The sequence below is a fragment of the Canis lupus genome, chromosome 23 (genome assembly GCF_003254725.2).
Source record: "Canis lupus dingo isolate Sandy chromosome 23, ASM325472v2, whole genome shotgun sequence".
Lineage (NCBI taxonomy): Eukaryota > Metazoa > Chordata > Mammalia > Carnivora > Canidae > Canis > Canis lupus.
Window position 1 is genome coordinate 17,235,620 of NC_064265.1, and position 15,574 is coordinate 17,251,193.

The 15,574-nt window shown below is 37.2% G+C and overlaps 1 long non-coding RNA gene across 4 annotated transcripts in view; it reads left to right on the forward strand.

Annotated features, from left to right (window-relative positions):
* LOC112668642 (uncharacterized) overlaps positions 1-13,257 on the forward strand; it is a 70,604-nt gene extending 57,347 nt beyond the window's left edge. Inside the window, exons 5-7 of one of the 4 annotated variants that reach the window (XR_004808526.2) lie at positions 8,608-8,711; positions 10,818-10,921; positions 13,073-13,257. This is a non-coding gene — a long non-coding RNA (uncharacterized LOC112668642). The remainder of the gene's footprint in view (positions 1-8,607; positions 8,712-10,817; positions 10,922-13,072) is intronic. The other 3 variants (XR_003141758.3, XR_004808525.2, XR_004808527.2) reach the window with 3 other exon arrangements.
* The last annotated feature ends 2,317 nt before the right edge of the window (positions 13,258-15,574 follow it).

The window sequence follows — 15,574 nt, forward strand, 5'->3', positions numbered from 1 at the left end:
GCCCAGGTGGCTGCTTCCTACTCTCTTTGTCATGCTCCAACAAAAGGCACAGATGGATTTATAGGCCTTGGAGAAAGTGGGAATTGTGTGTGAGAACTATTTTGCAGTGAGTTGTCAGTCACAGGAAAGCTCTGCCATTGAGATGTCTGCTGGGAAGGGGCTTTGTTTGGGGATTCCTGGCACCCCATATGAGGGTGTATGAAAAAGAACAACTCTCTTTAAGAAGCATCCTTGTGTGACATGGGGGTTTCAAGGTGCAATGCATCCCAGGGCTAGGTGGGTTGAAATGACTGAGGAGGGAATCTGGAATTTCAGAGTTTCACATTTAATCTTTCTCTTTTTAGCAACTAATCCAAAACAGATTATGATACCCTTTGGCCATCTGCTGGCTAGATTTAACATCTGAGATACTAGTTTAATTTGCAACCTCTGGATTCAATCATGTGGATAGGGGACATTTATAAAGAGCAGAGGGATGGAAGTTAGAGCTTCCATGCCATTGGGCACCAAAGATTTATTGTTTCAGCCTACCCATCAGGAGCACCCTATGTGCAGCCATTCTTGCTCTATGTCAAGTATTCATGTCAGAGAAAATTTTTGTTCTCTGCATCTGGACTTAACCATACTGACTTGAGGCCCTTGGGAGGAAATAAGAGGGATGCTTGTGAATCTCCACCTGTAGGGTTTCTCATTGATGATACTTATTTGTGTATACTGCTTTGTAGTGTGTGTCTGTGTATGTCCACATATACAGCAGGATCCCCCAGAGGAAACAAAACATGTTTGGATAATGCAGAGGAATAATAGAAAGAACTGGAGGATATGGTATGAGTGGCTAACAGTGATCTCAACTTTCCAAAAGAAAGCCTTGATATGCTAATAGAAGGGTACCCTGAGCATGTAGTAGGTGCTTGATAGATGCTTATTGTCCTTGAGGGGCCGCTACTAAGTTCAACCCCAGAAATGTGGGTGATGTTAAAGCCTTCCATGTAGTTCTGGAAGCAGGAGCATACATCTCAAAAAAGAGAAAAATTTAAAAGGGAAGGTATTTGCAGGGGGTAAAAAACAGCATCTGCCCCGGGAAGAGGTAAAACTAACTAAAAAGTCAGGTAGCTGTGTCTTAGGAGAAAAAAGGGTATTGGAAGGGATGTCTATGAATAATGGGACACTCTTATGTCTGCTTACTTCCAGGATACTGAGAGGACAGTGGTCAACTCTTTCCAGATTCCACCTCCTAGTGAAGGAGGCTACTCCTTTTAGGTTTGTCTCTAGTTAATTCAAAGGCTAGCCAGAACTGTGTCTGCACATGTCCAGTGAATATTATAGCTATGGCAGAGATGCAGCAGGCAGAGAATGACAGGTGTAAATATGAGCCCTATACCCACGGTATTAATAAAAACTATCATTTCTTCAGTGTTCTTGACAATGTAACAGGGAATTTACCACTGTTATTTCAATTAATGTAATCTTTGCAATATGTTATTTTCCTCACTTTGAAGATGAAAAAGCTGCATAGGTGAAATTAACTTACTGGGTAGCCAAAAGTTACACAACCTAGAAATGGCAGAGCCAAGTGTTAAGTTTTTGCTTGATTCCAAAGGCACTGAGTAATGAATGCTTTTTTTTTTTTAAATTTTATTTATTTATGATAGTCACAGAGAGAGAGAGAGAGAGAGAGAGAGAGAGAGGCAGAGACACAGGCAGAGGGAGAAGCAGGCTCCATGCACCGGGAGCCTGATGTGGGATTCGATCCCAGGTCTCCAGGATCGCGCCCCGGGCCAAAGGCAGGCGCCAAACCACTGCGCCACCCAGGGATCCCCTAATGAATGCTTTTTTATGATGCTACCCTAGCTACAGGTTGTGGCAAAGCTGGGAATGGATGAAATCTTCAGTTATTGAAAAGGAAGAGCTGAGAGAGAAAAAGATCAATTGAGCCTAGGAGTCCAGGAAATCCCCCCAGGATGTATGCTGCTTGACCAGCAGAGAGAGAACTAAGAATTAGGTGAGAAGAAAGACTGTTCAAGGAAAGAATGATTTCAACTTATCTGTGCCAGTCATTCAGGATAAAGTCAGTGGCTGAGAGAATAAGAAAGAAGGACAAGAAATAAAGATGTAGAAAGACTACAATAAACAAGATGGAGGGTCCCTGATTCTCTCTCTGCTTTCTATCTTCTGTGGGGAAGGAAAAGTAATTTTTTACTCTACCCTTCTAGGTTCTTCCCTGAGAATCCCTTGTAATAAAAAGCAGATGAACAGGAGAAAGGCAAAAGTTTAATAACATGTATATTTCGTGTATAAATGAGGGACACCCAGGAAGACTAAGCAACTCCCCCAAATACTCCAAGATACCACTTCAATACCATCTTCAGCTACATACAAGAGAAGATTTTGAGTTGGTGAGGAGGCCAGTCATGGCTGTTTACAAAATGCCTAGGAAACAACACAGGAAACACACAGTGGGGTTGTTATGCAGATTTAAGTTATTTTCTTTTCCATTGATAAGAGTTCTAGAGGCTTAGAGTCATCTTTCTCTTCCTGATACAGACTGGAACACAATTTTACACATAGAGAGTTCCCTTTGGATGTAAATATCTCTCACAAAAGGATAACTTCTACCCAGTTCTCAGAGCTTACCTGTGTCTGTTTCTTACAAATAACCAATTCAGGGGTGTGTGGGTGGATTAGTGGGTTAAGCATCTACCTTCAGCTCAGGTCATGATCCTAGGGTCATGGAATTGAGACTCACATCAGGCTCCCTGCTCAGTGGGGAGTCTGCTTCTCCCTCTCTGAATGCCTGCCTCTTCCCCTGCTTATGTGCTCTCTGTTAAACAAATAAATAAAATCTAAAAAAAAAAAAAATTGACCAATTCAAAATAATCAATATGCCAAAGAGGCATACTTTGGGGTGGCACACTCTTTTCCCCTTCATTTTACCCTATTCTCTTTCTGATTTTGTCTTGTTCCCAGCTCCATGAACTTTGACTAGCTGATAAACCATAAGGTGTGCAAAAATAGTTCTTAGAAAATACTGTTCTCATGTTTTATAGGAACTTGAGCAAGGAGCACGAAAACAGGAAAACAGGAATTCATCTTAAATTTTGGTGAAAGTAAACAAACTGCTGCCTATGCCTCCATTGTAGGGACAGCTACTCAATTTTCACTTCCCACCCCGTAAAACCTGACTGGGGTCCTGTTGGAGAAAGTCCTGATCAGTAGGTGCAGCCTGATGTGGATCAGCTGAACCAAGATAAAACTTAGCTGAGTCACTTAAGCCACTTTCTCTTAAAAATTACCAGTGCCTCTGTTTTCCAGGTTATAGAAGGTCACCTGTCTCTTCTGCCCACTTCCTTCCTCAGAATACACATTCCGAATTCTCACTTCCTAGGTGCTACTTGTTTTCTCAAGTCTTCAGCCTTCTTGCTTCTTCCAAACACTTGTGCCCTTAGTGAGCTTTCCTTTCCACACAGCTCTCCTCCATACCTGCTTCCCCACTTCCACCCTCAGCCTTCATTCAGTTCTATCACCTTCACCCCAGGTAGATTTCTATCACGTTTTTCATAATTTGAAACTATATTGAACTCTTTCTAAGAGATACTTTTCACCCCTGATTATTGTTTCTCACTATTTAATCTTGCCCCAAACTGCTCCAACTCACTATGAACTTTGCCACAATGAGAAAATGTCTCTCTCTAAACATGCCAAAAATCTTCTAGCCTCCCCAGCCAGAGATCTCATGATCCCACAGAGTGTGGTTGATGTGTCTTCTGAAAAATCTTCCTTTCTGGAATCCTGAAGCTGTGTCTTTGCCATTGTACCTTTCCGACTCCCTGCTGATGAGTCTGAAAGGTACAATTGCCCTCCTCTTACCTCTCAGTTGGCATTCTAGCCTTCTCAGCATTATCCTTTCCCTACATTCTTTCTCTTAGACATGTTATGTCCTTACCTTTGAAACCTCAACAGCTGACTGACTCTTGGTATTTCCACCCCATCTCTTCTCTTAATGCCACATTTAAAATAGGTGTAACTTTGACCATGCCTAAAATAGAGCCTATCTTGTCCTCATTTTAGACTACACATTTTCAGATTTTTGGTAGTCCTTTGGGCCCTTTTCTAAATCTCTCTAGCTCCACAAAGTGACAGCAGTGGATGTCTCCTGTGGGTCAGGTTCTGTGCATGGTGCTGAACAGGAATAGAATTTGGGTTTTCCTGAAAGCCTGTATTAATCCACTCTTGCCATGTTCTCTCTTCCAGCACCCAGGTCAAGCCCTGTTTACCTGCTTCCCTTCTATCACAATAGTTCTCTAACTGGTCTTCTGGTTTCTAAGATTATCATTTTCAATCTTTTTTGCAGCCCACTAAAAGATACAACTCTTATAATATTCTACTATCTAGATATCTCACTTATTACAAAGCCAAATAATGCATCCATGTTCCTTTCTGGACATTCTATTCATTCTAGCCTCCAGCCCCTACCCACCACCCCAGTTGTCTTTGTGGTTGTTCCATTGTTGCCAAAGTCATTTACTTGCTTTTCAAGCACACTTTAAATTCAGGCTATTTTTTCTTCCCAAAATATAACGTGTAATCCTATTCCACCTTTTAAAGCCCTAGCCATGCTCTAAGACCTCTTCAAAATACCAGATTCTTCATTAAGCCTTCATTTTTACCTTGGGGTAGAGCCCCTCCTCCTAGTTCTGAACTTTAAGATTGGATTTTTTTCACAATGTTTTTAAAAATATCAATTAAAGGACAGTATTCCCCCCCATCCTTAATCCATTGCAGACTGATATATTTATAAATTACTATAAAAATTAAGGACAAGAAAAATAAAAACCTATACAAAACATCATTCCCCGATTTTTACTGTTGGATGCAACGTTCATGAGCACTGATCATATGGAATGCTGCAGCAACATCAAATGTTACCAGATTTTCTACACAGTTACTCTCAAATTCTGTGCTTTGCTTATCATGGAGAGGTGACAAACACTTCCTAGATTGCCCTAGGTCTGCAGAACACAATTTGAGTAAGCAATGCTTAATTTTTTTAAGAAAATTAAAAAAATATCTATTTATTCATGAAAGACACACACACACACAGAGGCAGAGACATAGGCAGAAGGAGAAGCAGGCTCCATGCAGGGAGCCTGATGTGGGACTCGATCTCAAGACTCCAGGATCACACTCTGAGCAAAAGGCAGACACTCAACTGTTGAGCCACTCAGGTGTCCCAGCAATGCTTTAGATTAGCATACTCTACCATTGATACATCATTGACTGAATTATATGTACACATGTCTCATGTTACCTATTGAATAAATCATTGAAAATGCCACTGAGTGGGCCTTTGTATCCCATCCCACCCAGTAGATCCCACAAGTAATAATTAACTGAATAAATGAAAGACTAATACACACACATACCTAAATAATTCCTAGTATCTGATCGAGATGAACAAATGATCTTGCATTCAGTCTCCAGAGGCATTTTGCATCCAGACACTAACTGTGAACTATAAACTATAAATTTATCTTTTCTTCTGGATTCTCTTTTTCTTCTCTTCTCTGTCGTCTAAATTGGGTTCTTGACCTTTCTTTATTACGAACACTCCCAGCCATTGCTAGCAATCATGTTTTTATTGAAAAACCAAATTCTGATAAATGAAATCTGATTTCTATTAAAACTGGCTAGTAGGTATTGATATCAAACAAGAAATAATCCTTTTTTTCAGCCTTACACCTCTTAGATTCAGCTTATTTATTATTTCTTCCTTATAATTTTTAATACAATTCTTTTGTAAACTTACTGAATAATGTTCGCATGTATTCTAAAAAATACTGATTTTTCATAAAACTGATCTTGTGGTGTAAAGAAAATGTTTGAAAATTAGATGAATTGCTTGCATCCTTTTTTTTCAAGGTTGTAGTTTTAAATTAGAGAAGAATACAATTAAGCAACACTTAACTGGACAGAGGGTATTACATCTAGTTTAACAAGGTAGTCAGGGCAGGAAGCATTGTTGACCAACCTTTATCTCAAGAAGACTTCAAAATGAAAAAGAATTTAACCCATATTTATATTCTCATTTCCATTATTCAAGACTAACAGAACTTTTTGAGACTTTAGTTGACACCTCAAGTAGAGAAGAAAAGAAACCAGAAGTTCTAAAAAGCGTAACAATGGAAGCCCTTTGACTCCAAGGGCAGGTATGTACTTGCTAATGGAGAAAACCATGTTCCATCTAAAAGCGCTTCTTTTGGAGTGTGTCTGAAAAAAAAAAAAAAAGAAAAATAGCAAGCTAACATGTTTGTCCTTGAATGCTACTTCTTCCTTAGAGATTTTGTGCTTAAGGGATTCTTAGGTTCAGTTAGCATTGGTAGGAAACTGAAAAGAATATAATTTTAAGAATAAAAAGAAAAGACTTTCCTGATAATTTTTCCTTTTAAATAGACTTTATTTTTTTAGAACTCTTTGAAGTTCATAACAAGGCTGAGAAGAAAGTACAGAAGTTCTCATACACCTCCGCCCCTGTACATGTAAGCTTCCCCTACTGTCAACATCCCAACATTTGTTACAGTTGATAAACCTACATTGATACAGCATGATCACCCAAAGTCCATAATTTACCTGACTGACTCTTAGTTTTGTACATTCTATGGGTTTGGTGAATGTCTAATGACATGTGGCCATCATTATAATATCATATGGAATATTTTCACTGCCCTAAAACATCCTCTGTGCTCCGCTTATCCATCCCAACCCTCTCCCTAACCCCTGGCAACCGTTGATCTTTCCATTGTCGCTATAATTGTTCCATTGATTTTTCCATTGCTGCTATAAGTATGTAGCTTTTTCCAGATGGGCTTCTTCCCCTTAGTAGTATACATTTAAGGTTCCTCATGACTTTTCATGGCTTGATAGTTCACTTTTTTTAGCACTGGATACTATTTTTTGTCTGGATGCACCATAATTTATTTATCCATTCATCTGCTGAAGGACATGGTGGTTGCTTCCAAATTTTGGCAATTATGAATAAAGTTGCTATGCACATCTATGTGCAGGTTTTTGTGTCGATGTTTTCGATGCCTTTGGGTAAATACCAAGAATTGTAATGCTGGATTGTATGGTAAGAGCATGCTTTGTTTCGTTAGAAACTGTCAAAATGTCATCCAGAGTGGCCGTACCATTTTGTATTCCCACCAGCAGTGTTAGAGAGTACCTGTTGCTTCATATCCTTGTCAGGAGTTGGTGTTGTTCCTCATTTTGGCTATTCTAATAGAGGTATAGTGGTATCTCGTTGTTTAAATTTGCTCTTTCCTATTGATGAATGGGGGAACATCTTTCGACATGGGGCTTTTCTTGATGAAAGGGAGAGGAGTTTTCAGTATGAGATACTTGGAAAAAGGGCTCAGACTTGAGATTATGACTCAGGTTGGCCCCCACCCACCAGAAGACCTCTTTTTGTAAGCCCTCACTTTGTGAGACCTAAGAGAAGATCCAAATTGGTTCAGCTTTATACTTAGAACCTTGTACATTATTAACTATTTCTGAAATTGTTTAACCCTGTCAGTAGGGAGATTTTCATATGCCCAAATATGCTTGTGGGGCCTAACAGTGCAGAATGGTGGGGCTCCGGGGTGGCTCAGTCTGTTAAGTGGTTAAGCATCAGTCTTTGGCTCAGGTCATGATCCTGGAGTCTTGGTATCAAACCCCACATCAGGCTCTCTGCTCAACGGAGAGTCTGCTTCTCCCTCTGCCCTTATCCCCTATATGTGATTTTTCTCCCTCTCTCTTGCTCTGATAAATAAATAAATAAATAAATAAATAAATAAATAATTAAATAAAATCTTAAAAAAAATAAAAGTGCAGAATAAGAAGGAGTGTTGTTCGCTCTGTTCTCCCATAAGCTTCACTAAGTGTACTGCAGTAATGATTAGAGGGATGAAGAGGAGTCAAGGTGGTGTGGAAGATGCCCAGGCCTGTGACAGTCTGCAACTGATGAAAAGCAGCTAGCAAGGTGGAAGTGTGACGAGAAAAATCTCAAATGAAAGACTAGGAAATGACAACAGAGAATATAAACCAGTCAAGTTTTCCAGAATATAATGAAACATTGTGAAGTTTTTTTTTTTTAAAGATAGAACTATTTTACACTAGAAATCCTTGATGTAAAAAGAATATACTGCAAGAAAAATTGAAGAGTCTAAGGAATGATTTTAAAATGAGAAGAATGATGCTATTTCCAATATTACGCAGTAAAAAATGTCAAGTGACACATTGCTTAGTTTTGTCTGAGGTAAGGTGGAAAGTGTATGTCTTCTAGATTCAGACAGATCTGGACTCAAAATCAACTTCCACTCCTACTGGTTATGGGAACTTGGCTTCTTTATTTTAATTTCCTTATCTGAAAAATGAATTTAATAAGAGCTATTTCCACCACAAGGAAGAAGCTACTTCAGGTAGCTTCAAGATACCTGGTTGCTTGATACACGGTAAGTGTTGGTATTAGAATTAGAATCAGTGTGGGTATTAAATTGGGTACTAGAGTTGGCGTTAGTGTTCATATTATGAGCATTCATTTTTCTCAACTTTTTTTCTAAAAATTTTCAGGAAAGTGGAGATCTACATTTATCTGTATTGCCCCAGAGGAATTATAGATACAGAGTGAAGCCTGATATACTGATTCACACTAGATAGGGAGTCAACAGTACAAGGTAAGGCATTATTCAACAAAAATGAGGTCAAAGTCATATAAAATTCTGATAGATGTATATATCCCTAATGTACAGATCTAAAAATACAAAGGAAAATGGTTGTTCAGTTATTGTTATATTTTCATGAATATTAGTGCAGTTAGCAAGAACGACTGGATAATTCTACTGTTTGCAATAAAGTAAAACACCCAATTGAGATATGAATGTATTTAATTCATTGACTATCTTTTTTTTGATTAACGTGGCAGAGGAAAATAATTTTTAATACATATAATTTTAGCTGATCTATCATTTAATAGATATTTTCTTGATAAATATTTGCCAAACGCTAAACATTATTTTATCTATCATTGCCAAGGTCCAACAGTTTAAATGATCAACGTGGTTTTCAAAACATGCTTTTCCCTTCATGTTTTGCACAGAGTGATTTAAAAAATTCACCTAATACAATTATTAAAATCAAATTTAAAGCTAAAAGTGTGCTCATGTTATATTGGTGTGTGTGTGTGTGTGTGTGTGTGTGTGTGTGTGTGTGTGTTGAGCTATACTTATTCTAGAAATTAAATAGATGTTCCTGGGTCATGAATTCCCTGGCATATAAGAATTAAATTATGCACAATGTATTCCATAAAGCCTATTATTTTTTGGAGGCAGATAATACTGCATTATAAACAGAAAATCGAAGTTGTCAGGTGCATGAATCAAGGCCTTAAGGTAAGATTGCAAGTTATGTTCAGATAATACCAGAAGGCATTTTATTCCCAATCATTGGTATTTTTTGAAATTCAGGCCTGTAGAGATGATGTGTAGCTTCAAGTGAAGAGAAGTCAGGAATATTGTATGTGCATGGTTTATAAATCCTGTGGCTTCTCTCATGTTCCTGAAAGATTCCCCCCACTTATTAAAAGAACATGGGGTAGTCAGGCCTCAGGCTTCTCCCTAAAGTTCTCTTGAGATTCCTAAGGTCTCTAGAGTCTATCTTTCTTTTCACTTCCATTATGTACCCCATAATAATTTACTTTGAGGAAATACAGCATATTTATTTTTTGACCTTGACCAATATGAGTTATAAATAACCTTCTGAAATGAAACAGTTGTATAATTTGGGAAATATTTATGCAGTCTCAGTCAAATAGTGAACATTAGCCATAATACACATACTTGACACTCTGGTAAAAAAAAATGTAAGAGAATTACAAAACATCAACAAGGCTCCTAGGACATCCTGCATAGGAACAACTCCATAAGATGGGAAATATCTATTCAGCTCTTGGGCAAAAGTTGGACATTAGCAATGATACACATGCTTTTGACTGTGGTAAAATTTTTATGAGAAGATAAAATTACTGTGCATTGACAAAATAGGGTTCTTCTTTCTTTGGGAAATTAATTCAATTCTGACCAAGATTCTCATCCCATTTCTAGAAGTTATTTTTGGCAACTGGCCTTCAACGAGGACGTACCATGGTCAATTATTTAGCAGTTCCAGAATTAGACCATTGTTCAACTCTTTTATCAACTTTTGTGCAACTCATCTTCACTCTTCAGATCTCATTTCCAGTGCTTACGATGGAAACTGACATCTCTTCTTTCTTGAAAAGATACTCATTTAAAAGAAAACATGCAAATTATTTGCAATCTTATGGTAGCCTTAGGCCTCTAAAATAGTGTCTCAAGAGAGACTAAAGTATAAATTTGAAAATGTGTCATTTCCCTTCTGTTTAAGAATACTGTAAGATATATATGTATTTTTTTAATGAGAACTAAAATGATAAACCCACTGTAAATGAGAATTACTATTATTTTGTTGTTAGTACAATTTGGTCAGTTATGACTCACTCTCCCCCACCCCAAGAAAGTGATATAGTCACATGGACTAGATGTGGGATTCTTTGAGATTAATTATCATTAGCTTTTCTGATGCATTTTCTAGACTTTTAAGGACTTTTAGGACACAGAACACTAAACATGGGAAATGGGGAACAAAATTCTATGTACTAAAATGACTAAAAATATATTCTTAATCTTTGTCCTAATGTTTGACAAAACTGCACAACTTATATGTCATTCCATATTGGACCACAATGTACATTCCTCCATTTGCAGTGGAGAAAATGGAATCAATATATCTGCACCTTGTTTTCCTTAATAGTGAAACAGCAATGACTATCTTTTCTATCATAGGAAGGAATTCATGTCGATTTAAAGAGGTAATTGACAAATAAACGTTGATTTTGAAGCACATAATACTTGATTAATGATAGCATAAGAACAGAGAAATTAAGAAATATGTTCGAGACCATTACACATTTCTTATTTGTTCCAAAGAAATTGAAGTTTGGTAAAGAAAAGTTCTAGCATAGTCCCAAATTGAAAATCAACAAAAATTCCCAAATGACTGAAGAAGTCAATAATTGAAGGCAAATCAACCACAATGAACTATAACAGTTTGAACCACTTGAGGGCAAATGAACAGAATGAAAGAATAAGCTTCCTAAAATTCAGCAATGACAGCAAACCATACCCAGGTTGTGACCCAACATTGCTTTATAATTAAAATGACATTCTGCCTAAATTAACTTCTGTAACTCAACAACGTGTTGAAACTCAGAGATATCTAATGTGTTTTACATTTTTATTATGGCACCTTTTAATTTAGATAAACCAAAATTTGTACAGAACACTTTTTATTACTCTAAAATGCTTCAAGATAGGCATCAAATATTCTGTATACAGTTTAGTTATATTATTAGTGTTGTCATTTCCCTAATGAGAATTTCTACTCCAAGAAGAGTGCTAGTATCAGAAAGTTCACACTTAGGAGTTCTGCTATCCTTATTTCTGATCAACAACCACATGTGTTGTTAACTAACATATGGATTTCCACTGGTGAAATTACTGGCTTACTTATTGACATAATTGGTGTTGGAAATAAGCTTTCATTGGTGAAATTGATGCTATTCATGGTAAATGGATTGGATTGAATTAGACATTTAACAGAAGGCTTAAATGGGTGGCTCAGTGGTTGAGCATCTGCCATTGGCCCAGGGCATGATCCCGCGATCTGAGATCAAGTCCCATAGCAGGCTTACTGCTATGTCTCTGCCTCTCTCTCTTGGTATGTCTCTCATGAATAAATAAATAAATAAATAAATAAATAAATAAATAAATATCTTAAAAAAAAAGAAGGCTCACATTGTATGAATTGGGCACAAAAACCAAGAGACATGGTCTTCATCTATCTATACTGTTTTTCTTCCTTTCTTTCTTCCTGTCTTCTTCTCCTCTCTCTCTCTCTTTTTATCTTTCTGTTCTCTCCTCTCTCTCAATTTCACTAAATATCCAGTCAGTTTAAGAATGTCTTAGGATGGGACACCTGGGTGGCTCAGTTGGTTAAGCATCTGCCTTTGGTCATAATCTGAGTGTCCTGGAATCAAGCCCCAAATCCAGCTCCCTGCTGAGTAGGAAGCCTGCTTCACCCTCTCCTTCCCACTCATGTTCTCTCTCACTATCTCTGTTTCTCTCTCTCTCTCTCTCAAATAAATAAATAAAATCTTATCTCAGATGTGAAAGGTCTCTGAAAAATGTAAAAGTAGTGTTTGAAGTAAATTTTGCTGTCTTTAATTTGTTTTTTTTTCCACCTCCAGCTTTATTGAGATTTAACTGACAGATAAAAATTATATATATTTAAGATGTATAATGTGATGATTTGATATATCTATACACTGTGAAGTGATTTCCATAATTGAGCTAATTAGCATATCCATCACCTTACATAGGTGCAATTTTTTTTTCTCTAGTGAAAACACTTAAGGTCTACTTTCTTCTTTCTTTCTTTCTTTCTTTCTTTCTTTCTTTCTTTCTTTCTTTCTTTCTTTCTCTTTCTTTCTTTCTTTCTTTCTTTCTTTCTTTCTTTCTTTCTTTCTTTTTCTTTCTTCTTTCTTTCTTTCTTTCTTTCTTTCTTTCTTTCTTTCTTTCTTTTCTTTGTTTCTTTTTCTTTTTCTTTTTCCCTTTTATTAAAGATTTTATTTATTTATTCATGAGACACACACACACACACACACACACACACACACACACACACAGAGGCAGAGACACAGGCAGAGGGAGAAGCAGACTCCATGAAGGGAGCCCGACTTGGAACTCGATCCCAGGTCTCCAGGATCACGCCCTAGGCTGAAGGTGGCGCTAAACCACTGAGCCACCAAGGCTGCCCTAACATCTACTTTTTTAGCAAATTTCAAGGATGAAATACTGTGTTATTAACTATAGTTATCATGCTGTATATTAGGTCTGCATTTTTTATCTTATAAATGAAACTTTGCACTCTTTGACCAACATCTCATTTCCTCACTCTTCAGCCCCTGCTAAAACTGAGTCGTGAAGAAATAGAAAATCTGAAAAGACCGATAAAAGGTAAGAAGAGTAAGAATATTGAGTCAGGAAGCAAACATCTCCCAGCAAAGAAAACCCAGAATCAGATGGCTTCAATGGTGAATTCTATCACATATTTAAAGAAGTTAAATTAAAATAAATAAATAAATAAATAAATAAAAGAAGTTAAATTAAAGAAGTGGATTTTGCCAACCTTTTTCAAACTCTTCCAAAAACATGGAGAAGAGGGAATACTCTACAACTCATTTTTTGAGGCCAGCATTACCCTGATGCCAAGGCCAGACGAGACCACTACAAGAAAAGAAAATTGTGAGATAATAACCTCAATGCGCATAAATCAAAGTCCTTAATTTGGATTATGTGTGTGCTCCCACCCATTTTCCTTGGTACTTGTCATGAGACTAGAGCATGAAGCTGGTTCTAGGTTCAATGTTAATATTCACTATGTGTAGAATCACTTGGAATCTCAGGGCTTTAAAATAAGTAGACCTGAGTTCAAGTCTAAACCTAATCCCTCACTAATTCTATGACCTTTAGAGCTGATATTTGAATTTCAGTTTCTCTAAATAGTGTTGATAATGTCTCATGTGGAGAGTTGCAGAGCTGACTAATTGGAATAGTTTGGATAAAGTCCTTATCCAAAGTTGGTGTTGCTTTGTCCTTAGTAGGATTTTAATAAAGATTAGCTTACTTCCTTCCCTGCAACATCGCTGCCCTTGAGAATATAAATTGGATATTTATGAAGGCCTATCTGTTCTCTGTTCAGTTTTATTGAAGTTTAACTGAGGTATAATAAATTGCACATATTTAAAGTATAAAACTTAACGAGTTTTGACATATATATATATATACACTTTGTAAACCACCTGCTTTTATAAGCCATGGTTTTCCCACCTGTAAAGCTTTCTACAATTTGTTGTCACCTAAATATTTCTACCCCACTTTTCATCACATCTACTTAAATAGCATCCAGTGTGGATAGGATCAGGTCTGAACCTTAGAATCAGGCCTTTATTTGTTCTGACATTTGGCCCTTATATTCTTCTCCATCTTTATTTCCTTTGGGTTCTTTGTTATAGCAACAGGTCTATTCTTCACTCTTTAGGTGTGCCTTATACCAGGGTTTTATTTTTCTTCCTAGAATAGTACCCTGTCCTGTACCTACCTTATTTTTTGAAATACCACCCTTCTTTTAAAGAAATCTCAAAGAAGTCTCATCAGTGTTAACTTTGTTTCCTCTGATGTCCTTGATTTTGTACCAATGCTAATGTGTTCACTGCCTAAATGAGAAGCTCCCAGATCAGTGCCTGGGAACTCAATAAATGTTAACATAATTAATAGTGGATAAGTTGACTCCATAATTAAAAAACACATTAATATTTTAATAGGAATATACTATATAAGTCAGGGTGGGAGAGGTACAGGGGTAAAAGGAACTGTATCACTCCACAATGCACTGGGAAAGTTAAGTGAGTAAAAAGGAAATCACAGCTCAGTGTGATTTGTGTGATAAAGATGAGTATGCGTGGTTATGAGAGGGAATTTGAACTCAGCTCTACTGTTCATTGCCAGAGTTGGTAGTCTTAGAATACTTGGAAGGTATTCCCAGAATTGTCAGATCTCATTTTTCAAGCAAAACTAGAAATCCCTATTTTTGATTGTACTCTCTCATTTTGCAATGTAGGCTCAAGTTTCTTGAACATGATTTTGGCCAAACTAAATGATTTTGAAGAATCTGGCCTACAATGTAGGAATTTATGAATTTTGCTCTACTGTCTCATGCAATGCAATGCCATACTCACTCGTGACATGGCAGGGTCTTCTGTGCACAAGAAAACACACCAGGACTAGGAAGGATGTCACGCTATGTGTGACACAGTCTGCAACACTATTCTGGTCAACTTGCCCACTTCCTCTTCTGTTGCCTTATTCTCTACCTGTCACAGCATCTAATCTCATGGTTCCATTGTGGAAGCACAGTCCACACCATTCCCCCATATAACCCCCAAGCTGAGGCCAATTGTCAGGTGCTAATTAGTACCACCATTTTTGCAGAGTGTTCTTTATTCTTATAGTAGAGAGAGACAGTTCTACAGTATATCCATTAAAGAGGAGAAACAAAAGGTAAACCAAGACTAAATTCTATTTAAAATAAGATGGTAAATAACATTTTCTGTAAAAGTGGAAAATATTCTTAAATATTTAACATGCAGCATGAAGTCCTAATCACTTATTTATGACTCCTTTCCTGGCCTCTTATAGAATCGTTGCTCAGTTGAACACAACAAAAACCCTAGCATTTTGAGAAGGAAATGATTTAATACAGGGAATTGGATGTTGACAAAATCATACTCAGTATGAAAGACCAGGTCTTTAGGGTTGACTTTCAGCCAACATCACAGAGCTGAATCCATAGGGAACCAGCTGTACCTTCGCTACACTCAGGAGACACCTGTGGTAGTCCTCAC